Genomic DNA, 19,991 nt, shown 5'->3' on the forward strand with positions numbered 1-19,991 from the left:
ACAGACACCTGCAGACCTGCTTCACCACTTGTGAAGTGAACTCCCTGCAGGTGGGGAGCTGGGGGCTCGAACCAGGATCCTTAGACCGGTCCTTGAGCTTTGCACCATGTGCACTTAACCCGCTGCACTACCGCCCGACTCCCCAGGTTTTACTTTTTCACCCTATTTAAGTCCCCTTCTGCCAGGGAGCAGTTAACTTCCCTAGATATCTCAAGTTCCCTGAGCCCACACCATTGCATGGCATTAAGGAAGAACTGGTCTGGGGCTGTCAGAACACAACAGATGCACTTCTGCAGCAGGTGATTATTTTTTATTTGATGTAACTTTATTTTAAAGGCCATGTTTTTCATATCCCAGACACAGCGGTAGATGGATTTGGCTCTTGTTACTGAGTAGACTCAGAGAGTAGCAGGGTTCTGCCCTTTTTCTATGATGGTCACTATAAGTAAACTAAGATCACTCAAAGTGGCTGAACCTTAATTATGGTTTACTGAATGCTGGTCTTGGTAAGTTTTAGCAAAAAAAAAATTGGTTATAACAAACATGAGAAATCCATGAGACGGACTTGAATACGAAAGGAAAGCTGACTAGAGAGGAATTAGGGCTGTTTCATGGGATTTAAGAAGAACCCAAAGAATCAGGACCAGAAGTAGAACCATGTAGAACCATGCAGTGTATCTCCTGTAGGCACCACTGCCCTCATCTCTGCTTCCCTCTGTCCCCCCAGCTTCTCTTGATGCCACTCCACTCAAAGCGTCCCACTGAGTCTGAAAGGCTGAGGCCCACCCACCTCCTTCTAGTCCATGAATCAGTAGCAAACAGATGAAGTCAAAAGACTCAAATACCCAGATACTCAGATGCCCAAATCTACAGGGGATGGAAAGACACCACAGAGCAAGAAGACACCCCAAAAGGGGGCTGCTACACTTACCCTGTGTGCGAGGACAGGACAGGTGGAACAAGAGACTGTGCCTGGGCTGAGCAAAGGCAGGCTTTGTGCAGCTGCTCAGCAGCGGTGTCTAGAACAGGCCGTTGCCACCAGTCTTCGCACAGGGCATAATCCCTGCGAGCGGAGCCTGCGGCCCTCTCCGCCCCACACTGGGAACCGGAGAAGAGAGCAGGTGCCTGCCTGTCTCCACGGTCAAACCTCAACTGTTGGATCAAAGGTGCTTCACTCTGAACTAGCGCCGGGATCACAACACTGTTTCATGCATGAGCATTATGGAAAGAGTGAAGATGTGTAAGAGAAAGGGTTATCTCTAAGAAATCTAGAAAGGGACAATAGAGGAGGCAGGAGTGGACTTGGCGGTCCCACCTGCTTCCTGGGTTCAAGACCTCCACCTCGACAAGTGGCAGCAGGGCTGAAGGAACGCCCGAGTTCACCCCAGACTGGAACTGCCATTAACGATGACATGAGTAACGATGGCCAGTCTTTTGAGGAGACATAAAGCGTGTTCAGCAGCTGCGGATGGGCACCCATGCCAGTTTGCGGCAGGCCCCTCCAACCTCCCAAAGGAGGCCTGCCAGAGTGTGGTAATGAAACTGCACATAGTGGAAATGGGATCTAAATGAGTTTAAACTGATTTATGTTAGCTTTTGTAAAGATTACTCGGTATCCGGAAAGTGCTACCACTGTGAAATAATGTCGACAATCCTTAAGACCTCCGCCTAATGGTACTTGCACAGAATATTTATATTCCTCGTCATGGGAACAAGGACCATAATGGATACCATTTTTGTTTTATTAGGGATGCATATTTAAATTAATCTGCTATTTGCCTAAACAATTAGCTGCTTCTGTTTGTGTGCACAAAGCCAAAATTGCAATTAGGCTTTCATCAAAAAGATAAGTCCCAACTAAAACTGTCCCGGTGGAGTCATAAGAGCTCAGGGCAGAACTTTCCAAAATTACTTTTTAGCATAATGGTAATTATGTTAATTGCTTGAAAGGTAAATAACTGATGAACTGGTTTTGGAAAAAAGCACAATTGGTACTGCCCCTCCCCTGCGATCTTTTTTATTTGCAGTAATATTTAAAATAGGATAACAGTTAAGAAGGTCATGGACTGGCCCCCTCTACAACTATAGAGCTTGCCTGGTGGTCTGTAGTGCTTTCGTGATTAGTCATGAACTTCTGGCCTCCTGAGCTTGTACAGGAAACACCTGAGGCTTGGTCTCTGTCATGGCAGTTAAGGAGAGAGGCTCAATTAGCTGTAGTTCAGAGACACTGAATGAAGCTAACTACCTCTGAAGACAGCTGGAAATCTCCACTGCCACTACGTAAATAAACATTTGCACCTAAGAATCTAAGCAGGAGTCAGGAGAAATTCTGCAATGAGAGAAAAAGTGTTTTATCAAAAATTTAAATAGCCCCACAGCACTAAGCATGCAGCTCTCTATTCATTAACTCTGCACATTACCTGCAGGTCTTCACAGATCTGATGGTGGCATCAAGTTTGAGAGAGAACAAAGAAGTTCTGCTTTCATGGAAGAGGTGGCCAGCAGGAGATTAAATATCGATGCTAATGAGGGTGGGTCATGAAGGAGGACTAAATTATGGAGGGACAAGAAACAGTTGAGAGCTGGGGAGATAGCATAATGACTATGCAGACTCACGCCTGATGCTCCGAGGTCCCGGAGTCAGCCCCCTGCACCACTATAACCCAGAGCTGAACAGTACTCTGGTAAAATAAATAAGAGTATTTATAAGCATCATTATAAGTATTTATATATGATATAAATTAAAAAACGACAGTTGAACTGTGTCCTTCACCTGGATGCCCCGTCTACTGTGACTGCCTCCTGAAGCAGAGCGATTGTTCAAGGCAGAGGCAGTGAGTGTGAAGCATTCTGGAAGCAGTGTTTTAGATTGGCAAGAGAATCAGAAGGAGCCAGTGGAGCCACAAAGTGGCTGAAATTGGGGACCTAAGCAGAGCGATGACCAGATGTGAGATCACCAAAGCAGACGCAAAGTCCAGAAGGAAGGCTGGACTTACTACATTTAATAGCAACAAGTGCACAGCAGAAAGAGAAAGCCTTTTTAAAGAGGAAGTATGAAGAGGCAGCAAACTGCAAGTAAATGATCTACTCTAAGACTACGCTAATTTGAGTAAGTAGAAAAATTTACTGTTAGCAAAGTCCAAGTTGAAAGAGAATGAAGACGTCAAAGACAGGACCAGCTTTTCTCCCAAGGAGTGACAAGAAAGCAGATAAAACTGGTTTTTGTTCTGTTTTTCTGTCCTGATGATCTGGCCCTTGGCACAGTGGTGTGTTGAGATCTACTGTTATTGTGTTGCTGTCAGTGTGTTTCACGAGGTCAGTTCGAACTTGTTTTGTGAACTTAGATGTTCCCATGTTGGGTACATACATTGATGACAGTTACAGCTTCCTGCTGGATTGATCCTTTGATCATTATACAATGACGCTTCTTGCTTCTTTTCTTTCTTTTTTGTTTTTTAAAACTTATTTAGTTATTATTGGATAGAGACAGAGAGAAGTTGAGGGGGGAAGAGAGACAGAAAGAAACCTACAGCCCTGCTTCACCACTTCTGAAGCTTTGCCTCTGCAGGTGGGGACCAGGGGCTTGAGCCTGGGTTCTTTTGCACAGCGATGTGTGTGCTTGACCAGGTGCATTACCGCCTGGCTCCAACTTTTACTTCTTCTGTTGCTCCTGAGTTTTGTTTCTTCTCCAGTCTTCCTCTATCTGCCACTCTATGGGGATGGTTTTCCATAGTGATCACTTTCTACATCTGAGTCTTTTTGAAAAATGATTTGTGACTCCCCATCATTTGCTTAAACTGTGCTTATCTGTCTCTTCCTCCCCTTTCACATTCTATACAATGGTCTGTGTTTCTGGGTCTGTTTTACTGTGTTCACCTTGCTGAGAGTTGACGCTCCTCACTGTTCTACAGCACTCCTTTCAATTACTCTTGCAAGCTAGGCCTGGCAGTGGCAAACTCCTCCAGTGTTTGCACATCTGGAATGGATCTTGTTGAAATGGTAGTCTCGTAAGGTAGAGTATTAGTGGCTGGCAGTTATTATCTTTTAACACCATGGCTATGCTATCCTACTTTCTCCTTGCCTCCAAGGTTCCTGCTGAAAAGTCTGCTGAGTCTTACTGTGAGAAGACAGATAATGAAGGAGAGACATCTCATGTAAGCTGCAGGATCTCCAGCCCCATCTTTCCTACCGTACAACGGAGACACAACAAAATCTAGACTATGCCTTCAAGAGTATAGCAGACACTGGCAATGGTCGATGGCTCTGAAGAACACACTGGGGTTATTGGGGAGACGGGGGCACCAAGTGGTGGGAAGTAGAAAAGAGTATTTTTCTTTTGTTATAGATCATTTGGTACAATCTGAATTTTTCTACATGTAATACTATATCTAAAAAGTTTATTATAGTGCATGTAATTATTATGAATACTAATAGGATCAGTGATCATTTAAAAAAATTTTTATTTATCATTGGATAGAGACAAATATAAATTGACAGGGGAGGGGCAGACAGAGAAAGAGACAGAGAGATACCTGGAACCCTGTTTCACCACTTGTGGAGCTTTCCCGGGCAGGTGGGACAGGCGCTTGAACCTAGGTCCTTGCACACAGTAATATGTTCACTCAGCCAGGTACACCATCACCTGGCCCTTCAAATATTTTTTCTTCCTAATCATAATCTATGGTTTTATAATCAATATTAACTCTGAGGTGCAAAATTCAACTAAAAACTCAGATTCTACTTCTGACCATCAGTGAGTTATGGTGAATTTAACTCCACAGGTAGCAAGAAAACTGTCTCTAAGACTTGTGAGAACTGTGGTGGTGATCTTCGGGAGAGACAGAACTCTAATGGTGAACTGGTATGGAACTATACACTGTAACCTTAGAATCTTGTAACCCACTATTAATATCTCTATCTCTCTCTCTCTCTCTCTCTCTCTCTCCACAGGAATCAGTGCCACTACTTTCCCCTAATCAGAACCACGCAGGACAGAACCTGGGTCAGTCCATCTTAACCATGTCATTCTTTCCCTTAAAAACAAAACAACTGGCTACTGCCAAGAGAAAAACATGCCATTCTAAGCAGGTGTAAAATAGTCAGAGACGTGTAATTTAAAAACCATGCTGGCCTGGTTAAGTGCAAATAGCATGAAGTGGAAGGATCCCGGTTCGAGCCCCTGGCTCCCCATCTACAGGGGCGTTGCTTCACAAGCAGTGAAACAGGTCTTCAGGTGTCTGTCTTTCTCTCCCCCTCTATCTTCCTCTCCCCTCTCAATTTGTCTTGTCCAACAACGACAGTGTCAACAGCAACAGCAACAACAAAATGGCTGCCAGGAGCAATGGATTCGTGTACAGGCACCAAGCCCCAACAATAACCCTGGAGGCAAAAAACAAACAAAACCACACTGACAACTGAAGCTGAGTGAAGGGCCATGGGCATTCACCAGACTAGTCTCTCTAATTTGGTACTCTAAGTTCCCCATAAGAGGTTTTGAAATAATTTGAAAGGCTCTCACTAACAAAACGAAAAATTTATTTATTTGTTGTTTTATAATTGTCCGCAGTAGCTGCATGAAAACTGGGTGTCTTGGAAAGAGCTGCAGTAATGACTCCAGTGAACACATGAAGCAGCTTTCAGAAATACACTTCTGAATTCTCAAAGATCCTGAAACCGTATCACTAACGAATTCCCCCTCAATAGAGGTACGAGATGATGCAGGCAAAAAAGCAGAGGATCAAAAAAATACAGTAAGATTTATACTATGGTAAAAACTGCAGTCACTTCTGAGTCACTGAGGAAGAAAACGGAGACCACAGACGATCGACCCCTTGGGTACTCAGATTTGAATGCAACATCCTCCCCGGCACAGTGGGGTTTGGGTGGAGGCTTTGCCAACCGGCTCCGTGTGCCCAGAGGAGCACCACCTACCACAAGTGAGTCCCCTCACCTGCAGGCCCACAGAACCCACTGCTTTCGAGGCCATCAGTTTTCACTTTTGCTTTGGCTCGCCACATAAGATAGTTCTGACAAACTAGGCTTCCTATAAAGCTTAGAAAATTTTGTCCATGAGTTTTGTGTAGTGGGGAAAGAAAAAAAAAAAAAAAGGAACTTCCAGCACATTTCTATGTTTGAAATTTTAAAACAAAATGAATATCCTGTAAAAAGCAATGGGGGAGGGGGAGTAATGCCACAGCATAGATATCATCGTACCTCAGGAAGGGGAGGGGACAGCCCAGAGATACACAGTAAGATGCCAAAACAAAGTGTCGAGAATTCAGTCAGAGAACAGGTCAGCAACAGGCACGTGTTTCTCCTGATTAATAATTACTTAAGAGTGGCGTTACATTGCTATGAGAAAAAAGACCACCACACTTAAAAACCTGCAAAATTAACAGAGTAGCAGCACAGCCCTGATCCAGTTTCCCCAAGTACTGGCATGACTGCCATAACTCCACTGCCCTGATCAAGGCCAGGTAACTAACATGAGCACAATAACCTGCAGACTTCAACATCCCCCGGCCCCGTCCAGGTTCTAATCCAGAATTCCGCTTAACTGTCATACTTGCTCCCTCTGCTCCACTCAGAGAATTCCTTCATGCTTCATGCTTCTGACAACTGCAGAACACTGCTCATTTATCTTAAGAGGCCTCTTAGTCATGTGCCCTTTACTTGTGCTTAAAATTAGGTTATTTTGGTAAAAACGGCACAGAATTAATATGCCTTTTCAGAGTGCCGTATCAGGAGACAGAAGATAATGATTTCTCTTTACTGCCAATAGTAACTTTTGTCCTCCACTACCAATGTTACTACTTCTCTCCCTTGGAGAGACCATTTGAGACTATGTAGACAGCCTGTTTTTCATGACACTAACGTCATTATTCATTTGGCGATTCTTACGTGTACCAGCTATTATTACTGTGATGCTTGTCAAACGCTGACTTTCGCCCTTTCCCGTCATCTGTGAAGCTACTGCATAGGACAGCTGTATCTTCTTTCTTATAGCAGGTGTGGAAGGCTATCTTTCCAGAGTTACATTTCACGTGCTTTATATCTATCTTCGCTGTCTTTCTTGGGTCTATGAGAATCTGTTGCCATTTTCATGTTCGAATCATACAAGTTCTTTATGTATTTTGGATACATGCTTTATATTAGACACTTATTTTTCAGACATTTTGTCTTTTGGGGGGGTTTACTTTTGATGAAATCTACCACTTGTCTTTGCCAATATGTGCTTTTTCTGCCCTAAGAAATCTTTGTCCAACATAGAGTAACAAATATTTTCTACTTTTCCATCTAGAAGTTTTTGGTTTCTGCCAGTAATATATTTGTATCAGTTAAATCCAATGCAGCATAAAGTGACACAGAGGTTCCTGTTTCAGTGTCACTTGTTGAAGGCAAGGAATTGCCTTGGCGCCTTTGTAAAGAAATCAGAAGGCAGATCTTTCTGGATCATGTTCCATGGATCCAGAGCCCTCTATAGTTCTGATTACTGTAACTCTACAGTAAATCTGGGAATCAGGGTAACAGTTCCTACTTCGTACTTTTTCAAAACTGTTCTTGACTTTTAATCCTATAGATTTTCTTTTAGATCTTAGAATTTTAGAATCAGCTTATCAATCTTGTTCCCTCTCTTCTCCCACCAAGCCTGCAGGAATTTTTTTTTAATTTTTTAAAAAATTTTATTTATTTATTCCCTTTTGTTGCCCTTGTTGTTTTATTGTTGTAGTTATTATTGTTGTTGTCATTGTTGTTGGATAGGACAGAGAGAAACGGAGAGAGGAGGGGAAGACAGAGAGGGGGAGAGAAAGATAGACACCTGCAGACCTGCTTCACCGCCTGTGAAGCGACTCCCCTGCAGGTGGGGAGCCGGAGTTCGAACTGGGATCATTATGCCGGTCCTTGTGCTTTGCGCCACCTGCGCTTAACCCGCTGCGCTACAGCCCGACTCCCTGCCTGCAGGAATTTTGATCAGAATTAGATGAGGGCTCTAAACCAACTAGCTATATTCAATCTTCCAACTCATGGAATGATAATTCTTTCCATTTCTTTGAGCTTCTCTCAATAATTTCTGCTCTTATTCCTTTATTCCTCTACTTAGTCTAATTTGCCCTTTTCCTACTTTAAAGTGAAAAGTTATACTGACTTGAAATTTTCTCTGGAACATACTGACACTGACTCTAGCCCAGAGCACAGTTCATCTTGGTCAACATTCTAAGTATACTTGAAAAGCAAGTGTATTTAGCAGTCATTGGGTGGTCCATTTTCTAAATGCCAAGTAGGTTAAGTTGTCTGTCAATACTGTTCAATTCTATGACCTTACAACTGATTACAAATTATGCTAATTATGAGAAAAGCACTTGAGGAGCGGGCCAGGTGGTGGTGCACCTGGTTGAGTGCACATATTACAATGTGCAAGGACCCGGGTTCAAGTCCCCAGTCTCCATCCACAAGGTGAAAGCTTTGCGAATGGTGAAGCAGTGCTGCAGGTATCTGTCTCGCTCCCTCTCTGCCACCCCACCCCTCTTGATTTCTGGCTGTCTCTATTCAATAAGCAAAGATAATGCAAAAACATTTAACAAGAGAAAAAAGCACTCAAGCTGCTCACTGCAGCTATGAATTTGCCTAGCTGTGCCTTCACTCTGACAGTCCTGTTGTACTGTGAAACCATGTTACCTGACACATTCATATAAGGAGCTGTGGGTTCACCTAGTGAACTAATCCCTTTATCACTATGAAATATTCCTTTTTGTCCTCCATAATTTCCTGTTCAAAAAATCTGCTGTGGATGATAGAGCAGAGTGCCATGGTGGCCCTCTCTTTTGTCTGCCCCCACCCAATAGAGAATTCTGCTACTCTCAGCCCAGGAAGAGCTAGCCTGGCTCCTTCTGTTCCTACGCCATCTCAGCAAACAATACTGAGACATGCATGAACACATATGCATACAAACACATACTCATCTCTATTTACTTCTGTATCTGTACTGAAAGCTGTGAATTCCACATTTGGCCCCACCAGGCTTCCTCTGGTCTATCCTCGTTCCATCTCTGTTCCCTTCTTTCCAACAATGGGAAACCAGCTTCCCTTCTCCTCACTATACTGACCTGCTCAATCTGGTGGAAGTGACAACCTCCGAAGGCCGCCAGACCACTGCTCCACTGCAGCTCCCTCCTCCACCTGTCCCGGGCCCCACTGGGCTGCCTTCCTATGCTGTGAGCTTGCTCACTGGCCTTCTGACTGGCAAGGCCAGTGGGCACAGTGTGCTTTAAAGCAAAAACACACTTCACAACTGCGTTTATTCTTGCTTTAGTAGAGCTCTAAGATTTAGAATTAAAAAAAAAAACCAGAAAACAATAAATGTTATAACAAAAACAAAAATACGCGAGTACTAGAAGGCATCTTAATTCTCTCACTCAAAACCTCACCCCCCCCCCAAGTCCCTATTACTGCTAGTTTCACTAGGTGCAGTTAACAAGTTGGACAATCTACTTCTCTAATATCAACTCTCTTCCCAAAGTAACCCTGTACTATTTACTGTTCCATTTCATTCTTAACTTTAACTATAAGAAGAAAGGGCAGCTACTGTGAATCATGTGGTATAATGTTAAAATCAGGGCTGGTGAGATAGTTTGTGTAGACAGTGCGCTGTTTTGCCAGATGCACAGCCCAGGTTTGAGCCTGGGCCCCACAGCACTGAAGGAAGCTTTGGCTGTGTGGCGTCTTTGACTCTCCCTCTGCCTTTCTGCCTTCTCGCAAAAGGAAAAAAAAAGTTTCCAGTATAACCACCCTAAAAATCCAAAGACTACTACCAACGATCATACCATAAACCTACTGCCACTTCTGCATGAGAAAAAATTCATTTCCAATTATTTAAAAAATCTCATGCTTGCTCTAGAAGTTTGGTCATCTGCTAAACCAGGGATGGGGAAAGGTTTTTCTCCCAGGGCCATCTGGATATTCACAGCATCATTCGTGGGTCATACAAAATTACCAGCTTAAAGATCAGCATACAGTGTTGCTGTGAACAAAGTTCTGGTTGCCTTGGCAGGGCCAGACCTCATGACTTTGCAGGCAGGCCACATACAAGTCACCAGGCGACATTCCCCAGCTCCGTGCTAAACCTTGCCTGGAGCATGAGAACTCCCCTTCCCTCTCCAGTGGGTCTCAATTCTGGAGCTGGGTAGACTTCAAGAATCACCTGTGAGCCCCAGGCATGAAGAACAAATCCTTGCAAGACATGTGGGTGATCACTTGGGGCCAAGAGCCTGTGAACATCAACGCAAATACTGAGCGGTCCAGGTTCATGGACAGGGTCACAAGAGCCAGCTTTTTTTTTTTTAAAGTCATAATTTTTTCTTTATTTCCTAGAGCTCTCACACGTCCCATCTAAAAATGATGCCTAATGCCTGTTTGAGGAATGCAATATTGTCCTTCATTTACTTATAATGAACACTCAGTCCACAGCTTCCATAAGCAATGGAAACATGGTTCTGAACTCTTCTCATTAAAGACTACGAAAACCTTTAAAAGATGTATTTTTATTTATTTTGGTGGTGGGGGGCAGAAAACTCCTCTATGAAAAAAGTCCCCATGACATATTTATGAAACAAATCTAACACTCCAGGGCATGCCAGGTGGGAGTCAGCTTTCAAGTTCAGTGGTGTAAGAAATTAATTCTCCCTCAAGACCAAAGAGCCACCTCAGATCAGAAGTCTGCATCTCAGGCTCTTAGTTCCACTGTGAAAAATCCTTAAATAAATGCAAGCATCTAGTGTTTGTTTGTTTGTTTGTTTTTACCAGAGCACTGCTCAGCTCTGGCTTACAGGGGTGCAGGGGACTGAACCTGGGACTTTGGAACCTCGGGCATGAGGGTTTCTTTGCATAACCATTATGCTGTCTACTCCCACCTCAAGCATTTAGTGTTTACAGCTAATATATTATATAAATGGAGCCCGTCTTTTAAAAGAGCTACATCTGGTTTTGTATTTTCTTTCAGAATTGTTACACAGTTGTTTTATTTGGTTTTTCTTGCCAAGTTTCTGAGCTGAGATACACAGACCTAAGGATAGGAAAAAAGTTCAGCAGAGCTGATTACTAAAACTTTTATTTATTTATTTTAATTTCCTTATTGGGAAATTAATGGTTTACATTCTACAGTAAATACAATAGTTTGTACTTGCATAACATTTCCCAGTTTTCCATATAACAATACAACCCCTACTAGGTCCTCTGGCATCCTTTTTGGACCTGTATTCTCCCCCCGATTACTGAAACTTTTAAGAGAAAAATGACCAGAAAAGGTCTTGAAAAGAAGCACAAAACCCAAACCACTTGTCCTAGCCATCTCCCAAGCAACAGTTCTACTTTAGCTCATGAGTGACTCACTGCTCAACTTCTGTTTTGATAAGGGGAGAGAACTGAGTGCCATATATCATGTTCAAAGGGCATTATTATATTCAAATAGCATCACCAACATACCAATAAGAGACACAATCAAAGCCAGTGAACTGTTTTTTTAATTCAATATAAAAATGCAAATAAAGCTTGAAAAATGCCTCGTCTCCGTATCAGCCTCAAACAAGGTCCTACTGTTCACTGTTAAAAAGGAACTTGGAGAGACTCAGTCCAGTCATTGTCAATCTGTCAGTAAATGAGAAATCATAGTCACCTCGGCGCAGGGCAGGCAGAGCCCTGGACAATGGAGCATGTGTGTGCTCAGACAATTGAGCTGGGAGCGCTGCACAAGTGGATAAGCCACTCTGCCTTGCTCGATGGCACCACAGAAAGACTGCTGTTGGCTGTCCTATCCAGGTCCTCCCTTGGCCTCTTCTCTCTCTTCTCCACTTGGGGGTGGGGGAGGACTTATGAGGACTTCTCTGCACCTAGGGTAGTGTGTAATCTCATTTCTCACTGGAGTGAGTTTGAAGACAAACTTGAACAGGGCACGGGCTGCGAGCGCACTGTGGTTCCCTAATGCCATGGCTCGAGGCCAGAGGCAGGCGAGCATGGAGCAGATGGAGTCCTGGCAAGGTCTCCACTGTCCCTGCATTAGCAGCATCTGCTCATTACTCAGAACCTTCGCCTGCTTTATCTAATGCTCCAGGAAAAGCATTTTGATTTGATTCATTTCGGGACGGTAACGTGCAACGCAATTAGTGGTAAAATCAAACTGGAGGGGGGCCAGTGCTGACAATCGGAAACAAGGCAGAAGAAATATGAGGCCGGTGGGTTGGAATTCAAAAAATCACAACTGTGGCTCACCTTGCCAAATCTCCCTGCCCCGGGTGGGGACAGTGTCCTGACAGGGCAAGGGGGCTAAAAGGAACACGAGGATGGTTTACTTTCTCCCAAAGCCATCCCCTGCTCAGCTGTGGGTCCAACTCCTCTGTGGAAGACAGGTACAGACCACGGGTGTGTGTGTGTGTGTGTGTGTGTGTGTGTGTGTGTGTGTGTGTGTGTGTGTCCTTAAGAACTACAGGCCACAACAAGGGCAACAAAAGGGAATAAATAAATAAAATAAAATAAAGTAAAATAAAATAAAAAAACTACAGGCTGCTCGTTTGGCACAACTAGAGAGCTTAATGATAAGGCATTTCATTATCTTAGTCCTCTTTTCTGTGGGGCATGGTCACAAATTTCACACAGCACACACAACAGGGTAAACTTCCCATTTTGCCTGCCCTCTGCTTCTGGAAAGGAGCAACGTAAAAATGTGCCTTTGATGATCAGTCTGTCTTCACCCAGAAGCATCCACTCATGGATGTGTTGATATAAATATCATGGTGTCAATCTGTTAGAATGAAGTGGGACCATACACCATGCTGCCTGACTTCCTGGAAGAGACTGAGAAGTTCCTACTTGTCTCAGAAATAACTAACAACCCTGGCCAGACTGAAAGAACTAGCTCCAGGGCTCAATAACGGAGTAAGAAAACAGGCGCTCTTACCAGAATGGTACCCTAATACCCCAATTAATCCAAGACCAACCAAAACCTTCAGCATAAATGTAAACAACGTAGCCACGAAGTGTGGCAGCTTTTACCTAATCTTTGGGTTTAGGAAAGTCAGAAGGGAAAAGGCTGGTAAATAAGATGATAAAAATGTAAACAGCCAGACAGACCAACTGCAACAGATAATAAACCCAGAAACAGACCTAAATACTAGAAGTATTTCATATTGAAAATCTTGTAAAGGCAACACTTCCAACCAGTAAAGTCAAGTAATGGACCTTCTTTCTATCTATCTATTTATTTATTTATTTATTCCATCCATCCATCCATCCATCCATCCATCCATCCATCCATCCATCCATCCTAGGGGCTTCATCCCTGAACAATTCTTCTGCTCTAGGAATTCCTTTTTTCCTTCAAGGCAGAAGATGAAATGGAGAGAGCCAGAGGGAGGAGACAAACAGCACAGCTCCGACACCTACGGGGCTTCCCTGTGCAGGATGCTCCCACCTTGGTGGCCAGGAGTGTTAAACCAGGGTCCCTGAACATGGTCAAATGTGCTCTACTGTGGGAGTCATCTGGCTCCCTAGAAGGGCTTTCTAATACTAGAAGCTGGGAGAAGAGTTATATTTGGACTCATATCTTATACTATTTACAGCACGAGCTCTTCATTTACTGATCAAGATTTCAATATGTAACATGTCACATCATAGTGCCCCAGTGACTGACTGAACATACAACACGGCCTCAACATGCTACACCATAGGACCTGGGTGTGTGGTAGGCTCCCATGTAGCCGCCTGGTCTGTGTAACTGCACCCTGGGGTTCACACAATGAAATCACCTGCTGCACTTTTTGGAATGTCTTACTGTCATTAAGTGGTTCGAGACTGGGAGGAAGATAACAGTTACAGAAAAAATCATAAACGGTACACATATGGAAAAAAAATTCTACCTCTCTCACACTAAGCGATGTTAAGTTAAAATAATATTCGCTAGACTGGAGGGACAGCACAGTGGTCATGCAAGAAGGCCTCTATACTTTGTGGCACCAAAGTTTCCAGTTCAAATCTCAGTACTCTCAGAAGCCAATGTTTAGCAGAGCTCTGGTAAATGCCCCCCACCAATTAAAAAAAAAAATCACCCACACAACTGTATTCAGACAGCACAACTCATCAAACTGACAAATTCCTAAAGATGCTGTACTGATAAACTGAGGGAGTGGGCACATCTTCATACCCTGCTACAAAGAAGTGTCACCTTTGAATTTACCTTTGACCTTCCACACAAAAAGGCAAACTTCCTGCATGTCCATGAAATGTTTTACATACAAAGGTTAAGCAGTTTTTTAAGGATGGGAGGGGGCAGGAGCTAGCACACCCAGTAGCGTGCAAATTTTACCATGTGTATGGACTAGGGTTTGAGGCCCTCCCTACTCACCACATGGGGAAGTCTTGCCAGGAGTGAGACAGTGTTGCAATATCTCTCCTCCCTCTTTCACCTGATATATGAAAAAAGGGGGAGGATACGACCGGATATTCAGATTTACTTGTGTTTGCAACACAGAAATCCTGAAATACAAGAAAGCAAAACCCATAGATGCTTTAGACTAGAGTGGACAAACATGGGCAGAAGTCAAAATTCAAAGTGTAACTCTTAGTTTCATTTACCCAAAACCATTCAACTATAAAACAAAACTCATTCGTTTATAGATTTAAAAAAATTAAAATCAGGGAGTCGGGCGGTAGCACAGCGGATTAAGCGCACATGACGTAAGGATCCTGTCTGAGCTCCCAGTTTCCCACCAGGGAAAGCAGGGGGAGTCGCTTCACAGGCAGTGAAGCAGATCTGCAGGTGTCTCTATCTTTCTCTCCCCCTCCTCTCTTCATTTCTCTCTGTCCTATCCAACAACAACGGCATCAATAACAATAATAAAAATAAATAAAATATATTTTAAAAAACAAGAATTAAAATCATCCGTAGTCTGTGAGACGGTGCAGTGGATAAAGCACTGGATTCTCAACCATGAGATCCTGAGTTCAATTCCCGGCAGCACATGTACCAGAATGATATCTGGTTCTTTCTCTCTCTCCGCCTTTCTCACGAATAAATAAGGAAATAAATTATTTTTAAAAATTAAAATTATCCACAACTATCACCCCCCAAAAAAATCACAACCAAACTTTACTGGCAAATAAATGACAAAGTAAAAAAATATTATATAGATATGAGAAAGTGGTTTTCTTAGCCCTTTCTTTTCCAAAAAAAAAGAAAAATGAAGATAGAAACAAGCTATTTTCAGAGAAATAAAACAAAAGCAAAACTAAAAGATGTCCCCATGTACTTACAAAGAAAGGCAAGCAGAAACAACAGTGAACACCATCTCCACCTATCAGGAAAGCACGGGGGCAATGCTCGTGTGCTTTCAGGAAAGGCTTTTTGGAGGGCAATTTGGCAATATTTATAAAAACATAAAGCATCTGTAGCCTTCAACCCGGCAATTACAAGTAATTTACCCCATGGATATACTTGTACAAGTCCATCATGATCTTTGTTTAAGGATACTGCTTGCAGCCCTGTTTTTAATAACAAAAATAAACAATCCAAAATGTGCCTCACTCAGGGCCCTAATAAATAAATTATAGCACAGCCTCACAATGCAATTCCACACCAGCTGAAAAAGATTAAGGTTTATCTGTAAGAGCTAGTATAGAAACCATCAAGATGTGTCACCCAGTGAAACAGCAAAGTGCAAACAAAGCAGACTGGAAATGTGAGGGCAGAAGTGAAGGGCATTTCTCTCTCTTCAGTTATAGTTCCCTCCTCATTTTAGACATTTTCTTTCTTTCTTTCTTTCTTTCTTTCTTTCTTTCTTTCTTTCCTTCTTCTTTCTCTCTTTCTCTCTTTCTTTCTTTCTTTCTTTCTTTCTTTTTTGCCTCCACGGTTATCGCTGCACTATGAATCTACTGCTCTTGGAGGCCTTTTTTTTTTTTTCCAATTTTGTTGACCTTGTTGTTGTATAGGACAGAGAGAAATTGAGAGAGGAGGGGGAGATAGAGAGGGAGAGAGAAAGACACCTGCAGACCTGCTTCACCACTTATGAAGCAACCCCGTGTAGCTGGGGAGCCAGGGGCTTGAACCCTTGTGCAGGTCTGTGTGCTTCACACCACATGCAATTATTAGCCCGCTGTGCTATTGCCTGGCCCCCCATTTTGTACATCTTAATGCATTCTTTTTCTGTTTGAATTTTAACTGTTCAATTTTTTTTTTTTTTTTTTTTTTACCAGAGCACTGCTCAGCTCTGGGTTCTGGTGGTCCAGCGGATTGAACCTGGGATTTTGGAACCTCAGGCACAAGAGTCTCTTTGGATAACCAGTAGGCTATCTACACCTGTCCTTAACTGTTTAATTCTTAAATTATTTAAAATGTACTTTGAACCCAGTAAAAAAAAACAGGCCAGGGAGTCGGGCTGTAGCGCAGCAGGTTAAGCGCAGGTGGCGCAAAGCACAAGGACCGGCATAAGGATCCCGGTTTGAACCCCGGCTCCCCACCTGCAGGGGAGTCGCTTCACAGGAGGTGAAGCAGGTCTGCAGGTGTCTATCTTTCTCTCCTCCTCTCTGTCTTCCCCTCCTCTCTCCATTTCTCTCTGTCCTATCCAACAATGACAACAACAATAATAACTACAACAATAAAACAACAAGGGCAACAAAAGGGAATAAATAAATAAAATAAATATTTAAAAAAATTTAAAAAAAAAAAAAAAAAAAAAACAGGCCAGGGGGTTGGGCGGTAGCGCAGAGGGTTAAGCACACGTGGCACAAAGCGCAAGGACTAGTGTAAGGATCCTGGTTCGAGCCCCCGGCTCCCCACCTGCAGGGGAGTCACTTCACAGGCAGTGAAGCAGGTCTGCAGGTATCTGTCTTTCTCTCCCCCTGTCTTCCCCTCCTCTTTCCATTTCTCTCTGTCCAACAATGAACAACATCAACAATAATAACCACAACAAGGCTACAACAACAAGGGGGGGGGAATGGCCTCCAGGAGCAGTGGATTCATGGTGCAGGTACTGAGCCCAGCAATAACCCTGGAGGCAAAAACAAAACAAAACAATACAGGCCAAAGAGCTAAAGAGTTTTCTAAAGAAAGAAACACTTGGCCCAAACACATGAAAAAACACTCTACTACACTTATCATTAGAGAAATGCAAATCAAAACTACACTGAGTTACTATCTCACACCTGAGAGAATGGCTGACCTCAACAAAACAGGAAATGACAGGCACTGGAGAGGTTGTGGAGAAGAGGGACTCTGCTGGTGGGAATGCAAAGTGGTGCAGCCCCTTTGGAAAACTGTGTGGAGTGTCCTCAAACACATAAAAATGGACAACATAATGGTTATAAAAGAGACTTACGGCTGGGGCTCTAAAGCCCCAGATTGTATCCCCAGCACCACCATAAACCAGAGCTCTGATCTCTTTTTCTCTGTATCTTTTTCTCATTAAAATAAAATCAACAAAATACGTGAAAAAATAAAAATGGAATTTTTTGTCATCCAGCAATACTACTCTTAGGCATTTCTCCAGTGGACACTCAGACACTAACTTGAAGGGACATGTGCAACCCTATGTTCACAGCTGCATTATTCACAATAGCCAGAGAGCAGAAGCAGCCTAAATGCCCAACAACAGACGACTGGCTAAAGAAGTCATGGGACAGATATTGTATGGAATGTTACTTGCAATCAGAAAAGATGACATTGCCTCCTTTGGGGCAAAACAGATGGAACTGAAGGTGATTATGCTAAAGAGAAGAAAGACAACTACTGGATGGTTTCACTCATATGTGGAAACTAGGGAACTGATACACATGAATGTGGAAAAATAGAAGTGAGCAACCTATAAGACTTGTAAGGACTCTGGTGGTTATGTTTGGGAGGTGGGAGCGTGGAGGACACAGAACTTTGGTGGTGGGTGTGGTGTGGACTATACTCTGTGATCTTCCAGTCTTGTAACCTACGAAAGTAAAAGTGAAAGAGAAAGTACTCAAACTACATTAAAACACTTAGCAAGGTTACACGCCCTCTGTGATCACTGCAGGTTTATTTAAATGGTCAAGATATGGAAACACCCTAAGAGTCCAGCCAACAGAAATGAAGGTGTGGTCTACATACACAATGAATGGCGGAGCTACTCCGCCATCAGAAAGGATGGAATCTCCTGTTTGCAACATGGATGCGCCTACAGGGCAACTATACTGCATGACATGCTGACCAATGTGTGGTTTTATAGCTGAAAAACTGCGACTTGTCTGACGGTATGAATGTATTTGCAAATAAGGAAAATGGCGCATACTCGACAGCTGGATGCTTGCCACATGTGAGGACCCTGAATCCATGAGAGCCAACATGAAAAACACCTGAGGAGCTCTGTGGATGGCAGGGTGGTGCTAAAGTTCTCTCCCTCCCTCCCCCCCCCACTTCTTGCTCTTCCCTGTCCCAAGTTAAAAATATATATATTTGGGCCCAAATGCGCACTCAGCAGTCTCCTACGTGAGGCACGCACAGAGTTCATTCCCCATTATAGCCTGGAGAGAGAGAGACTAATTAAAGCTGCCCCTAAAAATACAGGTCTGAATGACATGAGTCTACTTATTTTTTTTTTTCCTAGTCACAGTTCTGCATTCACTGCTTCAACCAAATATAGATGTTAGTCAGCTGAAGCCATGACTATGGAAACCCAGTATATGGAGCCCAACTCAAATTTTACACAAACTTTCATTTTCAGTCAGTAGGAGACCAAACCCTTACATTGTTCAAGTGAGAACTATACTGCTTAGCATTTACCTAAGAAAGCTGTTTATAATAATTATACTTCTTTTAAAAAAAGGGGGGGGAGTCAGGTGGTAGCACAGCGGGTTAAGTGCATGTGGCGCAAAGTGCAAGAACCGGCATAAGGATCCTGGTTTGAGCCCCTGGCTCCCCACCTGCAGGGGAGTCGCTTCACAAGCGGTGAAGCAGGTCTGCAGGTGTCTATCTTTCTCTCCCTATCTTCTCCTCCTCTCTCCACTTCTCTCTGTCCTATTTAACAACGACATCAATAACAATAATTACAACAACAATAAAAAACAACAAGAGGGAAAATAAATACTTAAAAATTAAAACAAAAGAACAAGGGGAGAGCACTGCAGTGCTCAGGATCAAATCTAGGGCCCCAAAATGCAAGTCCTGTGCTCTACCTACTGAACAATTTCCCTGGCTGCTATCAGAGCTCTGTCTGTTTTCAAGCACGTAAGACAAGAAGAGACATTATTAGGCTACAAATAAACCAGGCACACATTTCTATAAGAGTTCCTGTAGTTAATATTTTTAAAATAGCACTACAAGCTGAGCATGACCTAGGAGACACAGCCTTAATTCTGAATTCACTACTTAACAGTGGCTGACCTTTAAGCCGATCATTTAGCTAACTTCCTAGACACGAGTTTCCCTATTTGAAGAAAACTGTGTGCGTTCACATGTATATTTGCTATCAGAGGCATTCGAGACGTATCTGAAACCATAATGCAAATTTAAAACTAGTGCAATGTTTGCAAAAGTTTGAAACATGATAATTTGGAAAGTAGGAAACATCTGTGGTGCTCCTAGCTAGCCAGAATCTAGACCCTAAATATAATGAAATGCTAGGTGCTGCGGGGCCAACTTACGTGCATTTCCACAGGCTGAACCAATAGCATGTCCTGACGTCAAACCAGAAGAACAGAGTCTGTGTTGTTATAGTAACAGAATGAAGGTATTTTCAGTATTTCAGACATGACTTCTATTTTCAGGCAGTAACTTTACTACTAGCTGTAGCCCTGAGTCAACTGAGATGGTGCGCTGACTGAAGGTCTACAAGAGCTTCTGAAGGGTAGCAGGACATGAGCACCAACATGCTGACATGTTACCTTGCAGCTCAGTGCCTGAAGCAGTAGGGGGACAAAGAGGCTGGAGGCTGACTTTGTGACATAATGGAAGCCAGGAGCACAGGGGGAAGAAACACAGGAGACCA

The 19,991-nt window shown here is 43.2% G+C and overlaps 1 protein-coding gene across 2 annotated transcripts in view; it reads right to left on the reverse strand.

The window, feature by feature from the left end:
* The window catches only part of FBXW8 (F-box and WD repeat domain containing 8), a 118,956-nt gene that overhangs the window by 42,520 nt on the left and 56,445 nt on the right, over positions 1-19,991 (reverse strand). The gene's annotated exons all lie outside the window — the stretch shown is intronic.

Source organism: Erinaceus europaeus, chromosome 6, assembly GCF_950295315.1.
Source record: "Erinaceus europaeus chromosome 6, mEriEur2.1, whole genome shotgun sequence".
NCBI classification, from domain to species: Eukaryota; Metazoa; Chordata; class Mammalia; order Eulipotyphla; family Erinaceidae; genus Erinaceus; species Erinaceus europaeus.